Source organism: Dipodomys merriami, unplaced genomic scaffold, assembly GCF_024711535.1.
Source record: "Dipodomys merriami isolate MVZ:Mamm:240054 unplaced genomic scaffold, mDipMer1.0.p SCAF_684, whole genome shotgun sequence".
Taxonomy (NCBI): domain Eukaryota; kingdom Metazoa; phylum Chordata; class Mammalia; order Rodentia; family Heteromyidae; genus Dipodomys; species Dipodomys merriami.
Window position 1 is genome coordinate 298,533 of NW_027206273.1, and position 21,234 is coordinate 319,766.

At 32.7% G+C, this 21,234-nt stretch overlaps 1 pseudogene; it reads left to right on the forward strand.

The window, feature by feature from the left end:
* The first annotated feature begins 202 nt into the window (after positions 1-202).
* LOC138816107 (U6 spliceosomal RNA) lies at positions 203-302 on the forward strand (annotated as a pseudogene).
* The last annotated feature ends 20,932 nt before the right edge of the window (positions 303-21,234 follow it).

A 21,234-nucleotide genomic window follows, 5' to 3' on the forward strand; every position in this document is an offset into this window, starting at 1 on the left:
AAAATAGTCATTGACAAAAAATTGCAAATATGAGCAATCGACCAAACAATATAAGTTTTTTCCACTATACATAGAAATTTAGAGAAATAAGATCAATAGCATTTTTAGTAACAATAAAGGTTCCTTGTTACAAATAGGCAACCAAGGATGTATGCCTGTATAAAGATTACATCGTTAACTACTTAAATTTAGAGGATACTCCATGCTTCAGCAGCAGGTCTACACAAATTACAACAATACAGACATTAACATGGCACTTGTACAAGGATGACATGAAAATTTGTGAATTATTCCATATTTTTCATTCTTCAAATGCAATGAAAAACAGTTATTAAAAAGTTGATTACAAAAATACAAGTGTAACAAAACCTGTAATTCATAGAATTAAAGGTTAGTTTGACATCAGTGTATTAAACTTTCACCTTCGAAAGGCCCTTACATAGCATAACCTTTACAATACTTGAAATTAGATAACATTATCTTTTTATCCCAAAGAAATAAAATAATATAAAGACTTAGGAAAAAGGAATCTTAAACTTTTCCTATATGGAATGTAATCTGAAAGGACACATTTATTAATGAACCTATATATTATAAAACAATGTAGACTTCAAAGTATTATATCTAGAAGACAATGAAATAGATTATGGACTTTATACAAACATAGATACTTTTTTCAGACAATCACCAGGAATATCTTTAATTTCTATACTATTCTTTTCAACAGATAAGATAAAATTAAAAAAATCACAAACTCTGCAGAAATCATTATAGATGCATACAAACAACTCTTGAATACATTTTGTCCTCAAAGTCAGGCAATTCACGTGGAAGAATAACATGGAATCCATAAATTTTTAAATTAAGATCTTGCTGTTATTTTGTATTATGAAAATATTTTGTAGGGACAGAAAGGATGGACTGGCACTTTTGAAATTTAAGAAACTTAACCAAACCATGACTACATAGGAGAACAATTTGTACAGCCTTCCACAACTTCAAAGAGTTAGTGATACATAATTATGCTTTTGGCAATATCAAATGCAGTTTCTTCCAAGTTGTTCTTCAGTCTGGTTTGAAATCATGTTTAAACAGAAGGAGATACAGCGTATCTTTGCTATTTCTATCCCAAGAAACAATATTTAAGGAGGTCAAGAGGCCTTTAGTTTGGGGATTGGTATCTGCATCATGATGAAGTAAGAAAGAATCCATTCTGGTATTATTCCACATGTACGCACTGTGCAGGGGTGCCAAGCCATTCAGAATTCTTGCATGAATATCTGCCTTGAGCTACCAACTCATGGACAATGTCAAAATGTCCACTCTAGGATTCCCGATGATGAGGGGTATACTTACCTCATTTCTAGTATACATATGAGTGGCCTTTTTGGAAAGTAGTCTCAGCACTATAGTAAGCCGATTAATTTCAGCATCTCAAAGAAGAAATTTGCATGGATTATTCTCCATTATTTTCTTGCAATTGATACCTTCCTCACGTTTTCATCTTGTTCCTTGTCTTCATCAGAATTGCCTAACCAGAGACTTTGAGTACCAGTGGGAATGAGGTGTCCATGTATTTCCCCAATAGTTCACGTAGGATGAAATGGTCAGAAAAATCCGGTGAATTTTCTGCATGTTTTTTCACCATGATTTATTTTCTCTTTTTCCATTTTTACTATTTTAAATTATGGTAACTGGGGAGTACTGAATTGATAGAGAGCAGAGGAAAGATTTTCCTTCGTATTAAAATGCACAGACTGAAAATGAGGGACAGTGGTGTCTTCATATGCAGCTTATTCTAGGAAGGAGAAAATAGGAAACAAAGCCTACTATGTAAATGATTTGGGAAATACAAAGATATAGTGTAAGAGAAATTACTATTCAATATATGAGCTTTAAGAGCTTTCTAATAGATCCATTATTTATTGGTAACCAACATTAGAAAAAAAAATGTATAATGCAGTAGTAAAATAGAAGTCCTTTGTATGACTACCTAAATTCTTGTTTTTTTTAAACACTTGTTTCCATCTAAAAAATTAGGCCTGGGCTGGGAAGGTGGGTCAGTGGTAGAGCGCTTGCCTGGCATGCCAGAGGCCCTGGGTTCGATTCCTCAGCACCACATAAGCAAAAAGAAAAAAGCCGGAAGTGGCGCTGTGGCTCAAGTGGTAGAGCGCTAGCCTTGAGCTGAAGAGCTGAGGGACAATGCTCAGGCCAGAGTTCAGGCCCCACGACCGGAACAAAAAAAAAAAAAAAGTAGGCCTATCTATTCTCTTCAGGTGATTTTGATGATTGAAGATGCTTAATGAGAAGTCAAAATATATTAGTAGTCTTTTGATATCAATTAAATTTCATTGTTTCTTCTTGGAGAATATAATGATCAAAGCAATAGTTCAGAATCAGCAAACAATAGTTCAGCATCATGCTTCCAGTGCAAGTGGATCTCCAGTAAGTAATCCTGTGTACCATTTTCCACAAAGTTTTGTCACAGATACAATCTGCCTGCCTTCTCTAGCTGCTTTCCTAGCCTGGACCTTTTCTTTCATTGTGCAGGAAAAGTGTGATTCAACTGATTTCAGTCAGATCTGTTCCAAGAATTATCAAGGATTTAGATTCTTTTTTTAAAAAATTAGTTGTGGGGCCTGAACTCTGGGCTTGGGCACCGTACTTGAGCTCTTCAAATCAAGGCAAGTGCTCTACCACTTGAGCCACAGAACAACTTCTGTGGTTCTGTTTATGTGTGCTGATTTGTTAAATGGTAGAGCAGAAAGTGAAATGATGCAACCAAAAGTATAAAAGCAAAATAAATTAGGATAATTATGGAGCAACCATATTGTCTCTGAGAATCATGAAAGAGAGAGAGAGAGAGAGAGAGAGAGAGAGAGAGAGAGAGAGAGAGAGAGAGAGAGAGAGAGAGAGAGAGAGAGATGTGCAATCACCTAGCTAGCCAAAAAATCCATGCTTCTGATCCATTTACAAAGCAAACAATTTTATTTTTTATTTGTTAAAAGAGATGGAAATAGAATTTATATATTAACTGGAAATTAGTAAATACATTTTTAGTAGCCTACATAAAGAGATATAGCTCTGACCAAATTACAAACAAGAATCTTAATCCTTGGGCTGGGAAAGTGGCTCAGTGGTAGAGTGCTTTTCTTGCCGCTTACTACAGTGCTGAGACTATTTTCCAAAAAGGACACTCCTATGAATACTAGGGATGAGGATGAGTATACCCCTCTTCATCGGGAAGCCTAGAGTGGACACTTAGACATTGTCCATGAGTTGGTAGCTCAAGGCAGATATTCACGCAATTACTGTGAATGTCTGGACATCCCTGCACAGTGCTTACATGTGAAACATTGCAACAGTACAGACACACACACACACACACACACACACACACACACACACACACACACACAAACACACACACATCATCATCATCATCATCATCATCATCATCATCAGATTTCTTCTTAAGTATTTTTTGTGTATGGTCTTAAGAAGAAATTTACATTACTAACTTGCATTTCTGACAGAACAATATAATCACTATACATCTTGCTTCTATACTCTCAATATTAAATTGCTATCTAAGTATGTGCAATAGATAAGTATAGGAAAAAGTAGGAGCCACACTGGTGGCTCATGTCTTTATTCCTAGCTAATCAGAAAGACAAAATCTGATGATTGTGGTTTGAAACCAGAGCAAGAAAAAAAGTCCATTAGATTCTGGTTTGAAAGTAACAAGCAAAAGCTAGAAATGGAGCTGTGGTACAAGCAATAAAATGCTAGACTTGAGAAAACTAAAACAAAATCATAACAAATTCTGGGACAGAGCTAGGCCCTGAGTTCAAGCTCTAGTATTAGTATTTAACTAATGAAGGAATGAATTAGTTAAAGAATTACCTAAAATAAATTAAGTGGTCACAAGTGGAGGGGCAGATGAAATGTAACTACCATGGTGACTGAATTATGTATTATTTTGTAATAAGGCAAATTATCATTTGTCCTAATCACTAATATTTTATTTGAACTTTTTTGTACAATAAACCCTGAATTTGGCATGCATGTATATGTGTGTGAACGTGTGCACACATATGTGTTTATGTGTGTGTGTGTGTGTGTGTGTGTGTGTGTGTGTGTGTGTGTGCTGTTGCAATGTTGCTTGCCAATATGAACAGGGTGAGGCTGAAAAGAACTGTGTTGCAATGTTGTTTTATTTGTCAGTGTTCTGTCCTGTCATTTCAGTGGAACCACCCTTCTGTACATTTTATTTGTTAATAACATCATCATAATCAAAGCATTTACAACATAAGTTAGATAAAAGCGATCATTTTCAGTTCTTAATATATGTTAGGTAAAAAGATACACATATAATCAGGTAGTAATTTATTGCTGTAAGATGACTGTCAGTACAAAATATGTATTTGAAATCTTAAATTGGTTATATTTTTAAGAAATATTCATGGAGTGATTTTGACCGACTTGAAGAAATAGGTATTGCTCTCTGGTTTTTTCTGTGAAAGTCAAGGTGGATAAACACTTTCCAAATTTCTGTTGAAAATAACTTTCTTTGTAATATCATATCTATTCACACTATGATAATAAACCCCGTATTTTTAAGGTTTGAATATCGCATCATATTGACTGAAAATCAGTATTGTGGCTATGCTTGTTAGATATATATTTAAAACAAAAACAAAAACACGTGTCATCTACAGATTGTGGATGCATTTGAAGTTGTTTTGTACATACAAATACAAATGTTCCTTCATTAATAGTTCTTTTGTGGGAGTAACGATCACAACTTTAACAAATAAGGCTTTTCAATTATCTTTTCCAATATAAATAACATCCCAGAGCGAGTCTTGCAATTTTGAAAACCATTTAAATATTTTAGTAATATTTTAGTTCATTAACTATACAGCTAAAGATATTTCTGAAATAAATGTTGTTAAGATCTGAAAATGTAAGTGTGTATATAGGCTCTTTTATGGATCATTTTATGAAAAGCCAGTTTTTATGAAACTAAAAGAAATAGAATAAAAGAATGTAAGTGAATTGGGTAACCTAATTATTAGTATAATTTTGCTTTCTATTAGCACAGTCCTTTGAATGTAGATGATGCAGTTAAATTATTTTTGTGTCACTGTGCTTCAGTTATTTTTAGAATCTTTGTAGTTATAAGAGTGAATTTGTAGTATAAATAAATGTCTTTTAATATGGTTAGGATTAATCTTGTGTTTTGTGTTCTACTACCATGAAAATGAGTTATTTTCAAGTGTTAATAGTTTATAATTGAATCTTCAGTATCATAAGAAATTTTGAAAAACATTGGTAGTATTGATGTCTATATTTTGAGGGGGAGGTGTACGGTAGTGGGGCCTGAACTCTGGGCACTATCCCTCAGCTCTTAAGCTCCACTCTAGCGCTCTACCACTTGAGCCACAGCGTCACTTCCACTTTTTTCTTTATGCTTGTGTGCTGCTAAGGAATCGAACCCAGGGCTTCATGCATCCAAGGCAAGCACTCTACCACTAAGCCACCTTCCCATCCCTTCATGTCTTTTTAAACCAATAGTATTCACAAGTTGGAGAGTCTTTAATTCATACTTAGGTCTTGGTGTCTATGATTTTTTATCCTCTCATTCCTAACATTAATGATAGGTCAGAGTGCATTTTTGAGTAAAGGAAAGGTAAAATATTTATCTGGGGTCAAAGGTGATTTTTATATCAGTCTTGCTTTAATAGCATTTTGAAGTAGTACCTTTCTCTCAAAATGTTGGGTATAAAAAGCAATCAAAATACTTGAATGGTAAACAACTTATTTGAGCTACAAAGTGGAAATGATTTGTCCATAAGACCTGCAGAATGTTTCCATCAGGAATTGGGGAGGTCATTCTTTCAGTAAGACAGTGTTAAACAGAAATAGGGTCCCCAGGCAGTGCAGTGATGAGTGAAGGGATAAAATATGATTTCTAGTATTTTGAGCTAGAAATCAAGAATATTATACTTGAGCAGTTCCTTTCACCAGGGAGGTAATCATTGATTATGAACTTCGAGTTTTCATATTACAGTTCCCTATTTTCTAACAAAGATAAAGTGAAATATTGTGAAAGTGAAAACAATAATTCGGGAAATTTTCCTATAATTTGTAGACTAAGTTCTGGTATTTTAGTCATAAAATAGAATGAGGTTAATTGATACAGTCGGAGATGATCGTCAGGCTAACACTTACCATGTGTGCAATGTTGTAGTAGTAATTCCAACTCTGAAGACTTCAATATCATCATCTGAGAGATAAAAATGTAAGGAGTTCCACTTTATAGAATTATTGTGAGGATTCAATTATATACCATAGGTAAAGTACTTGGAAAAACAATCAATTAGCATTTGGCAAATTCTACCTCTTATCATGTGATGAATTCTAACATTTTTACTGTGATTTTATATGTGCAATGTGATGTATTGATATTCATTGCATTGATCACTTTTCTGTCACTATGAGGAAAATACCCGTAAAGAAAATTTCTGAGGAGGAAACTATTATATTGACTCATGGATTAAGAGAACACAGTTTAAGATCAAATATCTCCATTGTTTTTAATCATATTTTTATTATCTTAACTAGGTGTATACGGGAATTTCCATTCAATAAATGAATTTTTAACTATAGTGGATCTTTATATAACTTTTCCCTACCCTTCCGAACCTCACCCCACTTTAATTTTTTTCTAATTTCATATTATTTGCATTGAATATTATGTCTTCACTTTTTTCCTCCATAACTCTCTTTATTCCTTCCCTTTGACTTCCCCTCACATCTTCCAAGTGATAGTTTCCTGGTATTCATTTTGTTAGATTAAAAGTTTAATTTTATAAGAAATTACACCTTTTAAATACTGCTCTGAAAAATGAAAACTTTGGTTAATACTGATGTCTAACTTGCATAAAATTCTGGCTTCCAAATATGCGACAGAACATGAGTCCTTTGTGTGTCTGCCTCTCACTTCATTTACTTAACATATTTTTAGATCTATCCCTTTCTTTGTAAATAATGTAACAGTGCTCATAATGGATAGGTGCAATCCAATTGTGTATATATGACACACTTTCTCCAACCATCCCTTCACCAAAGGGCATCTTGGCTGTTTCCATAACTTGGCTGTGGTGAATAGTGCAGTAATGAACATGGTTGTGAAAGTGATTTTACTGTAACCTTTTGGAAGAATTCATCACTATCTTTCTGAGAGCCATCCTCTAGCCAGTTTTCTAGAATAAGCACACCTTCCTTTTATCTCCATCACAACGTATTGCAAGTCCTCAAAAACACACTCTCCCATACATGTCTCAATAAGCTAAAACCACACTATGCCCATATTCTTTCAATATATTTTTAATACTTACATAAATTTAGTGAGAACCTTCTAAGTATTTTCCTAATGTGGGAATGAGAGACATAACAACAGAAGAAAAGTAAGAAATATACATTTTAATTAGCTATTATCATATTTAAAATCTTTTTCAGCTCTAACTCATACCCTCACTTTTTATTATTTTAATCTTTATTTCATTACTTCATCTATCCCCTAAATTATAACAGGTGAGTTAAATACAGACAAAAATTTTGGTTTGATTTTGACACTCATGTGTGAGGATGTACAATATGGGCTAATAGATGGATTGGAATTAATAGCAATTATCCATTTTGTTAAAGTAGAGATGGTTTTTTCCAAACTGATTCATATTTCATTCAACAAAAAGAAACTTGTAACAATTCCCTTTGTTTTGCTCCTCATTAACTTTTGTTTCCATATTATATTATAATGAAGGATGATTTCATATATGTTCTGTAGATTCAAAAATATGTTAAACTATTTCTACCCATATGTATTGATATATACATACATACATATATTACACAGGTTACAATGATAATTTATAACTTCTGTAACTATACAATTTACTAAATTATTAAAAACCTCGATGGTTCATGCCTGGAATCCTGGTTACTCAGGAGGCTGAGATCTGATGAACATGGTTTGAAGCCATCCTGGGCAGGAAAGTCCATGAGCCTCTTATCTCCAAACAACCAACAGAAAATAAGAATAGGAACTGTGGCTCAAAGTAATAGAGTGGTAGCCTTGAGAGAAAAAGCTCAGGGACATCACCCAGGCTCTTAGTTCAAGAACTACAATCTACCCCAAAAAATCTATTTAATTTACATCTGTGTAAGTAGAGTATTTCCATCACCGAAATGCACATCCATGCTCATTTGCAAGGTAACTCTGTTTTGGCTGAAGTACCACTAAACATTATCACTAAAGTAGCATAGGAAAGTGGGTTCATTCTATCTCTCTAATGGATTTTTCTCCACTAAAATACTCAAGTGTTACAATTATTCCAATTATTTACAATCATAACTTTTTTCTTTAATATCCCTGATATTACAGTTTGAATTCAGTGTCGTGCCCCCTAAATGGGTGTGCTTACCACTTTGTCATGTGCCAGCCCTAAATTAACCTGATAATTTTTCAGATAGAAACTGGCTTCCTACTTGTGTATGATCTTGGCCTCAGTCCACTTTATGTTATTCTTCCTGGAATTTAGAATAACAAGTGCATGGTATTCTGTACAGTTTTTTCTGTCTAGTCTGGGCTTTAACCACTGTTCTCACATCAGTGCACTCCCATGAAGTCAGGATTTTCATAAGCTTTTCATAGCTGATTTTTAAAAAATATTTGTATTTCCTGCAGGTTCTTGAGTACTGAATTAATTTGTGTTTTCTTATCTTGTTTTGTTTCATTTGAATGTATGTGTTGAGTTGTTCCTCACTTTTCCTTGTTTCTTTCCCTGATGTTCTTACCTAAAATGCTGAGAAACCAATTCTTTTTTCTCAAGATAGTCAGGGTGAACATTATTTATTCCAAAGCAATTTCAGTAACATTTAAACACCGTCATATCTATGAATGGTATAAAAATGCTAAACGTTGAGAAGGGTGTTTTTACTTTCACGGTAGTCTTTGTCATACACAGATCATGAAATATATAAAGATAATATAACTACAGATGCATGCCAGGAGGAGAAAAACCTATTATTAATTGTTTGACAGAGGCTTCACTTCTAGTGAAAGAAATATATTGCTTGATGCAGGATTTCACATAATCATATTGCTAGGAAGAACCTAAGCAATCATCTAATACTATAAAATTGAGTGTGAGGAATTGACTTCCTGAATAATTTACTTTTGGATCAAATAAAAGCAGGCTTCCCAAAAGAGTGTAGATTTTAGAGAAACATGATGAATTTTATGTAAATATGTCCTTAGCTGATTTTGTTAATTTGTGAGCCAGTACAGGGAAATAAAGTACAGCAAAGGTAAAAAATAAAGAACTTCACATTGAAATACTCATTTGTGCGAGTGTGTGTGTGTGTGTGTGTGTGTGTGTGTGTGTGTGTGTTCATGCGCATGCTAGTATGTAAACGCACACGTGCATGTGCTCAGGCATGCAGTCCTCATTCTTGAGGCTTGATAGTGCCTGGGAATTATTCCTCAGATTCTGTGCCCAAGGATAGTGGTCTACCACTTCAGCCACTTCTTTTTTTTTCTTTTTTTAGATAATCGCTTGTATTTTCATGATTGGACTGGCTTTGAACAGTGGTCATGAGATTTCAGACTCCCGAGTAGCTATTTAAGCTTAATCATCCTCTGAGTACCTAGTTAAAATTCTGGCTGTCCTGTATGCTTCACTGCTCTTTTATTCATTTCCTGAGATAATCACAAGCCTAAGTCATATATATGTCTAATTTCTTTATACTGTTACTGCTTGGCACCAGGGGCTCCTATCTGTACTCTTAAATACTTCGGAGGCTTGAGAACAGAACCCAGGCCAAAAGGTTAGTGAAATTCCTTCTCAATCTATAGCTTGGTGCATTGGATCATTTCCACCATTCTTCACTATCTAGTTACTACGATTAGATGGATTGGGGATCCAGGCCAGTGAAGGTAGCAGTCTGGACAAGTTGGTGTTCATCTCGGATGCCATTGATGATGAGAAGGCTAAAAGGACCGATCAGGTGCATGTTCTTGTGGAAAGGAAACCCCTCTCCTAAAATTAACCACTGATATGACGCCTGCCTAGCAAGAAAACTTTACCCGAAGTTGAAATACCCACAAGTTCCCACAACCAAAATAAGTATATACATGAACATTCAAAAACTTAATAAAATCTGTTCTTTGCTCTAATATCAGCTTCATCTGATTATCATATGATGTGACAGAACAGTTCCTTTATTAATCTTATGATAATTTAAAAAGACCTAAAAAATTCTTTCTCACTTATTAAGTGCAAATTAATGGCAAATTGCTTCATTTCTTACATATTTGACTACCACTATAAATTCATCTTATGATTATTATTAATAGTATTATATTCTGATTTATTACTTTACTTTGTAACAGTTTTTAAAATTTTGCTTTTCTGCTGAAGTTGAAGTATTTAAATAGTATCATCAAAGTATATTCCTTGGGTATTTAGGGCAGGTTTTTACAAAGTTTTTAACCAATGGACTCTAAGAATTCTTAATTGGTATATCACTTGGTTTATTTTTCATTTCAATTTAATATTATTTTAATGGTAATGTACACAGGGGTTACAGTTATATAAATAAGGTAAAGTAATGAGTACATTTCATAGGGAAGGAACATTGTTATCTCTTCCATCGATTTTTTAGTTCACTCAAAAGAAGGAATACTGATGCTTTTGCTATTGCTATTGATCCATGGGTACTTTTGCTTTCTTTGTTAATGCATTTTTATTATAAAATCGATATACAGAGGGTTTAAACTTAATTAAGTCAACTAAAGAGTACACTTTATTTTATTTTCTAAATTTCAAATTTTTGGCTTACATAATTTCTTTTGTTTCTTTATGCTAATTCATTTTTTTCAGAGTTGTAGGATTAGTTAATTTATTTTTGCATGATTTTACACATGTAAATTATTCAAAAATTATTTTGCTTTTATAATATTTAACATGTGACTATTTAAAAATTCTTTTCTTAATTTGTATATGGCTATGATTTTAAATAAATTTATTTTCTTATAGTTATAAACATATTTGTCCAGGTAACAAATCCTTACTGTATTTTCAAGAAGCACATACTTTATTAAGAAAGGCTTCATTACTTGGCCACTTTTTGGAAATATTTTTTCTTGAATTAAAAAAAAAATTTGAGCTCGGCATTGTGATTTGTGGCATCCATTTTCTAGCTATGGTGCGAAGTGTAAATAGGGTTTGAAATTCGAGAGATACTGAGAAACTCTGTGACCTTATTATAAAACTATTCAGAATGAAATGATTAGAGATATAGCCATCGCTAATGTTATATAAGGCATCTCGCTATCATATTCTAAATCTTGAGTTAAAACACCAGTAACATCACTCATTTGTCAAAATAAAAGGACACATGTTTCAAAATGTTTATAATTTAACCTTATTTCAAAGATTCTCATGTCTTCTATTAATTTTCAATTTACTTAATCTATTAAAATCCAAGTATATTGTGATTATTTTATTTATAGTAAAGTTTAAAATTGTACAAGCAATATTAAGATTTCATATATTAACATACTTTTACTATTTGTGATAATTTCCACCCTTTAATATGATAATATCAATATTCCAAATGTGGGTATGTGGTGTGTATGTGTGTGTTTATGTGGTTTTTGTGTGTGTGTTCTTTGTGTGTACTTTGTAATGTTTGGGAGATCACACCATTGCTTCACACATGCTAGGCCAATGTTTTACCACTGGGCTATACTGCCTAGTTATAATCCAAATAGTGTTTTAAGTCATGACTTTGAAACTTTCATTCCTAGTATGTTTTTTCAAAATTATATATGATAAAATGTGATCCATATTCTATCCACGCTAGCAATTTTTATTGTTATTTAGAATATTCCCACTGCCTTTCCGCTTCCAAACTCTTGTGTTTGTTATTGATAAAGGTTTTACTTTGCTTCTTTTCTCTCTTCATTGTTTTTCCCTTTAGAGTTTAGCTATTCTTTCTCTTATTTCTTTGGGAATTTATTATCATATTCCTATTAAATTTCCTTACATTGTAATAGGTATATATAGTGCTTTATTTTCTACTTTATTTTTTCCCATTTTTCACTGACTTTTGTTCCAAACTATTAGATGGATTAAAAAGAAACTTGACTCAGGACACTTTACTTTTCTCTTTCTCTTCTCTGAAGTCTTTCTATTTTTTGAAACACAATAGCAATGACATATAGCTCCTATGTGGTCCATCATTCTTTCCCCTCTCACTCTCCTCTGTAGTACAGCTGAAGTTGTTATCATTCAGATACAGCATTATCTAAATCTTAACTCATTCCTAAACTAATTTTAGTTGTTTCCAGTATTTTCTAAAGACATTTCTCTATGTATAATATCTGGGGTCTTGTGTTTTTCCAAGGTACAAAATATGAGTGACTATCAAACATCTAGATATCTCTGTAGAATATTGGTCCACCTGCTCAATAAACTCGTATGTAAATTCAAGGAATACAGGTCAGTCAGAACAATCTTGTAAAATGGTGTAGCTTCAGCCTTAATACTAGCTTTGAATCTTATTACCATGTTTAGTAGTGAAGATAAAATAGTTCAACTATAAGAGCAGATGCATAGAGGAATGTAACAGATTTGTCAAAATAAATTCTTAGTTTTATGATCAATAGATTTTGAAAACTATCTTATGACTTTATGAAATAAAAATAAAATCTTAAATGGGTGTATTGACACTATTGTCTCTCGAGATTTAAAGAATGATCTTAGACTATTACCTCAATCTCTTTTTGTTTTGCTTTGTATTTTTGTCATTCATGGGGCTTGAACTCTGGGCTTAGTCCCTGTCTGTGTGCTCTTCCGCTCAATGAGAAGTGCCCTACCTCTTGAGTCACAGCACCAGATCTGGTTTTCTAGAGGTTTATTGGATATAAGATTCTCATGGACTTTTCGGCCTGGGATGGCCTTAAACTGTGATCCTCAGATCTCAGATTCCTCAGTAATTAGGGTTACAGATATGAGCCTCAGGCACCCATCCTACCTCCATCCTTATACAAACATTTAAAATAAAAAATGATTATCAAACTAAATGTGAGATGTGAAAACCTATAAAACATAAATGTAAAATTTCATGACATTGCATCAGTAAGGATTTCTAAAAATTTGACATGGAAAGCATTAGTCGCTAAAGAAAAGCAACAATAAACTGGATTATATTAAGTGATAGCTTTTCATAATTCAAAGTATACTATAACCGAAGTGAAAACATATCCAACAGATACAGGGAACATATTTGTTAATGCTACAATGTTAATGCTACAATATTTCTGAATCTTAAGTATTTTTATATATTCTAATTCTATATAAATTTTTACCTGAATAGGATATTTCTTTGAAGAACATATATAAATTAATAGTCAATAAGAGGAGCATATGAAATAAGTTCCTCTTTAGTTTCTAAGAAAAAAGACAAAGAAAACTCACTAGTATGACCCTAATATAAAAAGATGACACAAAATATAGTAATGCATTTGTAGAGAAAATGATCAACTCTACATAGGAGAATGATTTGTATAATACTACGATCATTTTAGCAAGCAAGATTGCAAGTCCTCAAAAGGTCAAAGAGAATTGTATATGCTCCAGCCATTACACTTCATTGTATGTATTAAAGAGAAGTAAAAAACTTGTTTGGACAGGGAATGTAGTTCATTGAAAGTGCACTTGAATAATATGTGTGAGACCCTGGAAATAATCCCTAAAAACAAATTTGAAATGACACACTATAGAGGATGTATGCTGGACAAATTCCTGTAAGTGAATTTTATATCTATTTTAATGTCTGTTCTAAAATTTACAGCATTTCTATTTGAGGAAATGCAAGTTTGTGAAAATTAGGCTTGGAAAACCTATTATTGTACAATTTACTTCCAAAGCACTAAAATGTATACAATAAAAGGAGATTATGTATTGATGTGAATTTTATTGCAGGAAAAAAATAAAACTATTGTTAAAAATACTTCACACAAATTGCAGAATACCTAAAAAGATGTTTTTAGTGTTGGCTAAAAATTCTTTGTAAACTACAGTGTATAAAACAAAGATGTGATTTCTGTGTATTTTGAGGTTTTTTTAGTCCTTTTTTTTAAGTTTATACAGAGATAACTCAATCAAAAATTGTATGTGATAACTGTAATATCTAGGAATTATGCATCACTCGTAATTAATTGATAACCTTTACAGGAAGAAACTTTTAGTAAATGACAGAAGGCCCAAATCTATGCATCTGCATTCTATGAAAGTCATATGTTACTTCCTCAATCCAATTGTATTCTCTACTTTGCTAGGAAAAAAATTATTCTTAAGGTAAGAGCCAATAGCAGTGAAAAGAAACAAAATACATAATCATCTTAATTTATTTGTGAAAATAATAAATGAAATAAAACAATTCCACTTAAGAGACTCCAATATTAGTACCTATGAAGATGTTCCTGAATAAGAATATCCATTGAATTTTTGGAATTTTAATTTCTACCAACATATAAAAACTAGAACAAGAAAACAAATATAGTCTTGGATCAAACCAGCCTTGGAGTAATTTTTTTAATTGTTTTGACATTACAAAAGAATTGATACCCTGGGAAGGGATGTGAAGGGTAAACAAAGAAGGAAGCTGCAATGCTTGATAAGAAATGTACTCATTATCTTGCCAATGTAATTGTAACCCCTCTGTACAGTATGTTCACAATAAAAAATAAAATTTAAAAAAAGTGAGGAAAAGGAAAAAAAGAGAAAAAAAGAAAAGAAAAAAAATCAATAGAATTGATAACATTAAGAAAATGATTTTTTCCTATGGAAAACAATTTAAAATGTTTATTACTTATTATAACTCAAATACCAAACAAGAGTATTTTATACTATCATTACAAATATCATTTTATTACTATAGTAAAATAGAATAAAAGACCAGTCCCAATATATTATCATTATTCTTAATTCCTAATCATTACCTAAATATCTTAAATTAAATAGTCATGTCTTTAAAATAAACGTAAATATTCTATCGTTTTTACTTAACATTTTCCAGGAGCATGTATTCATGTTTCTAAGAAATGTTCACAGCAGTTAAAAGGTGCTTTTTTTAAAAATTAATGTGATATATATTATTGTTGTTATTTGCAAGGCCTGGGCATTATCTCTCAGCCTTTTTATGCTCAAATCCAGCATTCTACAACTTGAGGCACAGAGGTAACTCCTGTTTTTAGTGCTTAAATGGAGATAAGAATCTACCAAGTACTTTTTTGCGGGGGGGGGGGGGCTTGTCCAGTTGTGGGGCCTGAACTCTGGCCTGGGCGCTGTACCTTAGCTCTTCAGCTCAAGGTTAGAGCTCGACCACTAGAGCCACAGCGCCACTTCCAGCTTTTTTCTTTTTGCTTATGTGGTGCTGAGAAATCGAACCCAGGGCCTCATGCATGCAAGGCAAGCGCTCTACCACTAAGCCACCTTCCAAGCCCCCAAAAAGTACTTTCCTGTCTCGGCTAGTGTCGAACACAATTCTAAGATCTCATTACCCAGAATAACTCAAATTACAGGCGTGAGTCAATGGTACTTGGTTTGATGTTTTTTTAATTTTAATTATGTTTTAAGATTTTTGTTTCACTATAATTTACATCGTTCTACACATAAATTCAGATGTATGTATATATTTCTGATGACAAATAATCTCTAAAATGTATGTCTTTCTTCATATAATATATATATATATACATATATATATATATATTGTTGAAGACAGACTTTTTCTAAAACTTTTATGCTACTATTTTTTTTGACCTTTTTCATTTCAAAGATATACAATCTATTGTTCCAAAAGTTTCCTAGAATAAAATAACTAATATTTCAATAGAATGTAGAATCTATTACTTTCAAGGAAATTTTAGATATACACATGATATTGCAGTAATATTTACAGTATGTTATTTGAAATAATTCTGTTCACACTCTTAAATATTTGTGTGTAGTGGTGGGGAGAGAGGAAGTTAATTCATACTGGTTAGGAATTTGCAATGCTTCCAAAATCTATTCCATAATTTATTATAAGCACATAGTCAATCTGCCTGTTATGGTTTAGTTTATTTTTGTTTCTTTATTTGTGCAAATTTTTAATATGGATGCATGCACAGTGGTAACATTAAAAATATTAATCCAGATTTTGTGGAATTTATATTTCTCTTGGGAAAACTAATGAGCTCCCAGAAAATTTCCATAAGGAGCCTTTCAATTCTAATATCACGGTTTGTCTTAAAATGCTTTAAATTCTACACACTCTAATGGTCATATTATGGAACTTTTCTTCTCAGAGAGTGAGCACTACCCTATTGCTTAACATGGACAATATACCTTCATACATAGACTGGGCATGTCAAAGAAGAAGTAGTAGTTGAACAATTTTCTTAGTTTTTACAGATGAATTAGAAATAGAGCAACTATGAACTCAAAAGGAATGTGCAAAGAAGACAAGGGCACAAAGTAGAATGTGCCAAGACATGCTGAAGTATATTTTCAAATACTGTGCTCAGGTGTGAGGGTGTGTTCAAAGTACAGATTCAGTCAACGTACTTGGATATCTTGGAGGGGGAACTGCTTTAACCTCTTCTGAAATAAATGTACAAGAACAAGCCCATAACTCTGACTATAATCACCCACATCAACATCAACTAGGGATATTTTCCAAATGCAAAGTGAGAAAAAAAAGAGTTCATCACAGTTAGTATTCAGGTTGAAGCAATGGCAATCACATAACTTTTCTTATAAATCTTCAAAGGTTTTGGAGCATTAAAGTAGGAAAAAGCCAAGCAATTATTTTGCATGTACCTAAATTAAATGGGATGTATTCTACTGGTCTCTCTTTAACTTGAAAGTTATAGATTATGTCTTTTTTACTCTATCTTGGGACAATGATCTGCTGTCAGTTATTTTCTTCTCGTCCCCTTCTGTTGCGCTTCTACTTACATAATTATTATTTAAAGAGACATACTTATGTATTCACTACCTTATAATTACTGCAATCCCATCTATATATCACCTTGACAATAAAATTAAATTAAAAATGAGCTGTATAAAATATAATTTCACTGAATTGATATAGTAAATATTATTCGATGTGTATTACCTTTTTAAGAAACGAACATTTTTGGCTGCTAATTTGAATTAATTACCCCTTTATCAGAGATTCATCAACTTTAATATTATCAAACTATGTAATATTTTCAGAATACTTGACATTATTTTGAAAAAAAACATTGTTTTAGTATTGTCTCATACTAAAACAAAAATAGTTCAATTCTGTTGAAACTCCTAACTTTTAAAACGGAATAATTGATAAGAGGACAGAGTATATGTGTTCTTCAACATTCCTATGAGTACTAACTACTCATTTTCAAATTCTGAACATGCCACACTAGAGACATTCAAAACAGTACCTGTTTGCATTTTATTTAATTCTGCAACAAGTGCAGTTTTCAATGGGGCGTTACATATTTAAATTCAACAGAAAAAATATCCACAGTCTGGTAGAAGGTAAAACTATGAAGTATCTATATTAATTCCTCAAGAGTAATCATTTGTTCATCAAAGTAAGCCATTATTTCTATACCCGTCGATCCCAAGTTTTTATACCATAAAGTCATCCTAGACCAACAATTTCCAACTTGTAATGTGCACCTTAAAATTCCTTAAATTCACAACATGACAAGCATATAACTACTGTGAAAAAATAGTACACTTCTGCTAATGTGATGCCCTTCGTATTGTGCAATGAACACTACACTAAACTTGCTGCATCATTTTCCACCCAGTGTTATCCTTGAGATCAGAACACTTGCAAATATTATTTATAGTTATATATTTTATCTATCATAGATATTCAGGAGATCTGAATGTCTGAATATTAAGATCTGAAGACTCTGGTTCAAATCCCACCCAGGAAGGACGGTTCCTTAGATTCTTACCTCCAATAAACTGCTCACGAAAAGCCTGACACAAGTGGCACTGAGGTTCAAGTGGTAGAGCAGTAGCCTTGAGCAAAAACATGCTCAGGGACAGTGCCCAAGCCTAGAAGTTAAGATGTCACACAATTACTCTCTTCATACCATATTACATCAAAGTCTCAAAAAGTTGCTCTTTTGGTAAATTTATAAATCAATAGCATCAATTTGTTGTCAACTTTATCTAGATTATTCACATTATCATGTTACTTATGAACTGTTGAAATTAACTGTGAACTAAGTTCTAATTATACCTTACTTGAAAGAATATTTTAGGCAAATAGAAAGCCAGAATCATTTGTGAATTTGTAAATTAAATTATCTACTTAAAAACAATTTCATAATAACCTATAGAATATTAAATTACAAACAAAAATATTTATTTTAAATCTAAATTCTTATTTAGCCAGGTCTACAAAGCCCTACAGGAAATGAACTTTCCTATTTCTCTAGGCTTAAGCTTTTGTAATCCTTCATCATTTCTTTGGAATCTAACAGAATGATGGTTGCTTTTTCAAGTTCTTGGTTGGGAATCCTGAGCTCTTTTGCATTTAGTAATGTTCTGTAATGAAGACATTTAAACACAACTGAGGATTATATATGAGTTGCATTTCAATAGTAAACTTGACTTCTCAAAATATATTGACAAAATTAGCCCAAACTTCCAAATATGTATTCCTTTCTGGCTTATTTTTTATTCCATTTTTGGTTTGTTTTATTGTGACAAAATTATAATACCTATTCCACTGAAAGTATCACTATGTTATTCCACTCTCTAATCACCTGTCTTAGTATGAGTGCTAGAATTCCTGTCATGTATCACATTGTCCTACCATAGTTTTTTGATTTATTTAATCTAGATACAGATTAGCAATTCTGAACTTCTCCACTAATATTTTCCACTAGAGTGATGGCTCAAACTGTTTATGTACTATTTTCAAAGATGTTCTAACATTTGACACAGGATATGAACATTTTCAGATGCACCTGAAGATGTCTCTGATTCATTCCTCCCTGGATCCGATCACTTTATTAATGATGACTTGATTTTCTTACTATCTCTTTTCCCACCTATGTAATATTCTCAAGCTTTTTGGGGAAATTTCACTTGAGGACTTTCTAATATTAAAAATTATTACTTGATTTTATTTTTACTCCGGACATATTTTCTAACTTGTCTACAGAATCTGAGAGTTGTTCCATATGTGTGTTTGAACATATAAGTGCATCTGTGTGTATGTGAGTATTTGTATGTATATATGTATGCAAAATCCTCAAGCTCTTCTTCAGCAATCTTGCTCATAACTAGTATTCCATCACTTGAGACATTATTCTAATGCATCTTTTGGCTGGTTAATTATACTGTCTCAAAAACTGTTTTGCCCAAGCTAGATGCAATGTGGACTTCCCAAACTCCTTTACATTCTTAAGTTTTATTTCTCCAGGGGTATCAACTTTTGAACTACAAGCATTTTTGTGACTGTAAAAATCTAAGCTGTTTCCCAGATTTTTAACTCGAGTTCATATAAAGATAGATGAACATACACATTACATATGCTGAGGATACACTGTTAGAAATGTGATCCTAAGCAGGGTTCAACTGGTTCACACCTATAATCCTAGCTAAATAGGAGGCTGAGATCTGAGGATTGCAGTTCAAATCCAGCATAAGAAGGAAAGTTTCTGAGGCATTTATCTCTAATTAACCACCAGAAACCTGGCAGTGGTGTGGGGCTCAAAGGTAGAGAAAAAGTTTTGATCTGAAGAATAGAGGGACAGTGCCCAGGCCCGGAGTTCAGGCCCCACTACCATCAATTAAAAGAAATAAAAGAAAAAGAAATGTAATCTTTGCCAATAGTTCATTGCTAGCATAATTCCCGCTCTCTCGACATGGCCTTTTTCCAGTTAAGTCCATGGTCTTATATATGAATTGCTTGGAACCAGAATTATTCTTCCATTGTACTTTTTACAAATTTGAATGATTAGCTATCATGATTTAGAGCTAGTAGAATAGAGACTGGTCTCATCCTTCATGTTCCACTTAGTAAGTAATGCTTTCTCAATGTCACTCCCATAGATCTACATACTGTCCTTGGCTTTATTATTTCAAAGTTGTCTTATTTGCAGAGTCTTCTATACAGTATTTAACCATTATACTTAAATACAGAACTTCTCTTTCTCCTATTCCTAGTGTTTCTCCTTCTGTTAACTTATGTACAGTTGGGTAATAATGCACAACACAAACACTGACAAAAAATGTTTCTAAGAAACTTCTTCCCACCTAAAATTGGTCTTTATTTACAGAGCACTTAGGAAATTTGAACTTAATGTACTCCAGGATAATATTTTTCTTTTTCATGTTTTTTATTGTGAAAATGGTGGACAGAAGGGTTAGAGCTATATAAGTAAGTTAATGACTACTTTATCTAACTAGCATTGTTACCTCCTCTTTTGTCTTTCCCCTGCCATGCCTTTTCTCCCCACCACCCCAACTCTCCCCTTCTATCCCCAAGTTGTAAAGTTTGTTTTCAAAATAGTGAGTTGTTCATCTCATTGTTACAACAGGTCATACTGTATCCTTGTTTCACCATTTTATTTCCCTTCCCCTCCCCACATTAGAAAAATGTATGTGCAAGGTCACCGATATCAAACAGTGGAAACGGGTTATACCATGGAGGAAGAAAATAGAAGAGAAACAAAAAAAACACATAATATATGTTAGATACATTAAAAACAATAGTAAGAAAGAAAAAACAAGTTGTGTCCCTATGTTAGGGCTCATTTCACTTAACATAGTCTTATATGTCCATACCTACATGGATAATGTTTTATAAGCCATGTACATTCCATATTTTCTCGTTACTAAGTTTCTTTGAAAAACGTGTTACCTCATGCCCAAAGATGTCTTTGTTCTATTTCAATGAAGCCAGAAAACATTCACTTTGCCTGGAGCAGCACCATAGATTGTTACTGAAGTAATTGGAAGGAACTTTTACAGGAAGTAGAAACTGAACCCAGGAGAGAAATTGAACATAGAGAAATGTCAAAGTTCAAGTTAATTTGTGCTATCCTTTTACTGTACAAGAAAATAATCCAAGGCTTGAAGGAAACTCTGTCCC